General features: G+C 54.3%; 1 protein-coding gene across 1 annotated transcript in view; it reads right to left on the minus strand.

Annotated features, from left to right (window-relative positions):
- COL22A1 (collagen type XXII alpha 1 chain) overlaps positions 1-3,557 on the minus strand; it is a 260,806-nt gene extending 257,249 nt beyond the window's left edge. The window contains exon 1 of the mRNA XM_027132542.1: positions 3,128-3,557. The gene's annotated coding sequence lies outside the window, so the exon portion shown is untranslated. The remainder of the gene's footprint in view (positions 1-3,127) is intronic.
- Positions 3,558-3,992: the final 435 nt, after the last annotated feature.

Below are 3,992 nucleotides of genomic sequence, written 5' to 3' on the forward strand. Positions count from 1 at the left end.
ACACACACACACAGAGGCATGCATGCATGCACCCACAATGCCGAGTCCTGGGTGGGAAGACCAAAGGGCCAACCTCTCTATGCCCAGGTGCCTCTTGGTAGACCTGTGTTTGAGACCCACCTCTGTCTCTAACTACAAAGCAGGTGAGTCACTCACATGCTCCTGGACTCTGTTCCCTCATCTGTAAAATGGGGGAATTATACTTTTCCCATCTTGCCATATCCCTCTTCCTTGATTTTTTTTTGGTTATTTTCTTTTTCTTCACGAAAATATTCTTGTCATTTTAATTTTATTTAATAAAAGTTATTAAAAATTAAAGTTATTTTTGTCAGGCAACCTGCCATGTCTTCAATTCTTGAGTAGGAGGTTTGGCTAAACATCGTCAGGGACAATTCCCACCCTAAAAGAATCCCCACGGGCCTTTCTCATTCTGGTTCTCCTCGGCTGGCCTGCATTAGTATTGATGGCTCCTTCTGTCCATGTGACGAGGGCTTTGATTTCCCAGACGTAGCTTTGAATCCTGACTCTTGTATTCTCTCTACCTGCCCTCAGGTAAGTCATTCAAACTCTCTCGTTCCGTTTCTGTGTTCACAAAACCGAGATATGAATGGTCCACACAGAGTTCCCAGTCCTGACCCAAGTGACCACACAGCCTGTGTTGGCCTCTCTCAGTAGCGGCACTGAAGAAGCGAAGGGGGCAGGAGGGAACCAGCAGAATTCTAGGGCCGGAAAGGAAGCACTTCAGAAGGGGACGATCTCAAGCTGGGAAAAGACCCTAAATGTTCACCTGACCATCAAAGTTCAGATTAGCCCCTCACCAGCACTGCAAAATGGCCATCCAACCTCAGTTTAAATCCCTCCGGCGCTTGGGGCCCACCCCCCAGTGAGCAGATCCGGGGGGGTGGATCTGCCCCAATCTTCCTACTGGACTGGAATCCAGTGTCCGATGAAACTTGGCCCCCTGGTCCTCCTTCCACCCTCTGGGGACCAAGAGAACAGATCAGTCACCTCTTCTCCACAGCATCCCTCCAGATTCCCGTGGCCACACGTTTTCTTTCCTCCACACCAGAGCATCTTTCTTACAGTCACGCTGACCTTTCCTCGTGAGCCACACGTCTGTTCCCAGGACATCCTGCTTTCTCTCCTCTGAAAGTGCCTTCACTTATCTGTAACCCTCTTAGAATGGAATCAGACTGAGAGATAACCTGAATCATCCAGTCCAGAGCCAGCAAACCCCCTGCAGGTCACACAGACAACCGTGCGTGACCAGAGGGTACATGCCTGGCGGAAGTGGGCGGCTCCTCGGAAGGCCTCCCGGGGACACATCTTCCCATTTTTCAAGAGAAGCCAGAGATTAAGATGCGTACGTGACATCTCCTGAACATGTTATGTTGGCAAGTAATTAAAACAAATGTAAAATAACCTAAGAAGCATTACAACTGTCTGTGGGCTGGACCAGCCTGTGGGCCACTTCCTTAACCGTTTTGTTAACATGAAAAAAACTTTTGAGAATCTGATGAAACTTTGAAGAAGCCCCATAAAAAAACAGTTACAAACAAATTTCTGCTCCCATTTGAAAGGCCCCATGGATCCCCCGGAGGCACTCCTGGATCCCCAGGAAAGGAAACCCTCATCTCTTCCAGCCTCTTGCCAGACCTGGGAGGCCCAACAAACACAATTTGGTGACAATTTCCCAAAGTCACGCAGCTGGCCCCTGAGTAGCAGCGTGACAAGGAGATCTAGGGGGGGGGGGGGGGGCGGGTGTTTCCTCCCCACAACGACTGATGCCATCCCCTCCCCAGATCTGTGAAGCAGAAGCAAAGTTAAGATGCGCCACATGCCAGCGAGGTCCCAGGCACTCACAGAGCTCTTCCTGCGTCATTTCATCCTCTCCACTTGGCAGGTGAGGAAACTGGAGCTCACTGGGTGCAGTGCCCCCAGCTCAGGGCAGCCAGAGAAAGCGACTGAGTTAGGAGCAGAAGGCCAGACAAGCAGCAAGGCTCCTGCCCTTCACCTGCATCTACGCCAGCTGGCCAGCACACCTCACTTGGCCTGCCTCTGGCAACGCCCAAGCCCTGGAGCTTAGAACTTTCCCGGAACAACTCATGAGCTAAACTAGAAAGGGCCTGAGACGCAGCCCATCACCAGGGGGCTCTCCCAGCTCAAGTCTGGCCTCCTAGGATTTTGCCAGGTGTACATCCTCAATGAGACACAGACAGACTGGGGCCTGAATGACCTGTGCAGAGATAGGAGTGCCGTACAGGGTTCTGGAAGATGACAAGTAATAAAGATCTGGGGACGGAGACGGGGCACGGAGCATCAGGACGAGGCCGGTTGGGCTGCCTCCTTCAGGACATGCCTGATAAGCGTGTCCCCTGTCTGTCATCTCTGAGTCTGGACTTGAGTGGGGAGAGGGAAAGGCACGTTTTCCAATAACGTGACTAATTCCAGTTACACTCTATAACCTGGTACAAGAAACTCAGGTCTGCTACAGAGGATGGATTTGCAGAAAAAGAACAAAAACACCTTCCTGGGCCAGAGGAAGTTGGGAGAGGCGAAACACACTGCTCAGATAGGAAAGAGATTTAAATTTAGACCAACATGCAAAGTTCCTGGACAATGAATACAAAACCAGAGGGAAGCTATTCTTCCCCCCCTTCACTCCCTTTGTGATTTTTTTTGTTTGTCCTGTTTTTTGTTTTTGTCAATCTTTCTGGCTCTTACTCCAAATTTCTTACTGGAGAGTCGAAAGAAGCTGGGGTGTCTCAGCAACTCTAAAAGCAGCAATGGGAAACAAGCCGGGCATCTGACACGCGGCCCTCAGCCCTGTGCTCCTGCCTCCTGGGGCTGCTCAACTATAATCAAACAGGTGCCTTCTCACCGACTTTGCTCCTTGCTACTAGAAAGCTCAGGCAAAGCACAGACCCACCTCGCAGGACCGGGGTCACTGCCTGAGGAGCTCCGTGTGTTCTGGCTTCAGAAGGAAACAGATCCTGCTTAGGAGAGGGCACTGTCCCCAGGGCGCACGCCCCCAGGACTCTCCCCTCCTGGTCATGGGGAGATGGGGGGAAGCCTGAAGCCCCGTGACCTCCTGCAGCCCCCAGCGGAGAAGAGAAGCCGGCCTTACCTGGTGGGGCAAGAAGCTCACGGGGATGCCAGCTAGGGTCCCAGTCCAGGCGGATCCACGGGAAGCAGTGTCTGGAGAAGACGCCAGCCCCAGGCAGCCCCCTCCTGAGGGTCACCTGCCAGCGACCCCACCCACCCGTCCCCCAAATCTAGCAAACTGACTCGCTAGATAAGACTTGTAATAGGTCTGGGGGGCCCCCGCAGGCCAGGGGTCCGGAGAGAGAGCTAGTTTTCAAACCGATAACTAAATAAATACAGTAAAAAGGTAAGGCTTGGCACTCAGAGAATAAAATAGAAAGTGTGTGAGAAACAGAAAAATAGGGAAAGGGGGGACACCTCTCTGGGGAGAAATGCAGCAGCAGCGGCAGCCAACCCAGCTGCTGCGCAAGAACAAAGCTGCTCGGTCCCCCCAGGGGCGAAGGGGCCGGAGCGGTGGGATCCCCAGCCGGGAGCGCGGAGGGCGGAGCCCGGCGATGGGCGGGGCGAGGAGGGGCGGGGCGAGGGGCGGGGGGAGCGGAGAAGGAGACGCTTGGGCCCCCGCAGCGGGAGGGGCCGGAGGGGCGGGAGGCCTCCCGGAAGAAAGAGGAGGCAGCGAGGCTGCGTGCCTGCGGGGGACGGGGGCAGGGGCCTGGGGAGGGGTCAGGGGAGCAGGAACGGCGTCGGGCTCCAGGCGGTAAAGAGGAAGCCCACGACAGGGCCCGACAACGCTCCGTCCAGTTATAGCCTTCAGCAGATATTTTGGTCCCTCTTACAGCCGGGTCTGAAATAGCCCCCTCCCTGGGCAGCTGCCTGCAAGTTTGGAAAGTTGGGAGGGGCAAGGGGACGGAGGTTTGGGGCTCTGCTTTTGTCCCGCACAGGGAGTCCCA

Source organism: Aethalodelphis obliquidens, unplaced genomic scaffold, assembly GCF_003676395.1.
Source record: "Aethalodelphis obliquidens isolate GAN/ISIS:26980383/991018 unplaced genomic scaffold, ASM367639v1 scaffold41, whole genome shotgun sequence".
Lineage (NCBI taxonomy): Eukaryota > Metazoa > Chordata > Mammalia > Artiodactyla > Delphinidae > Aethalodelphis > Aethalodelphis obliquidens.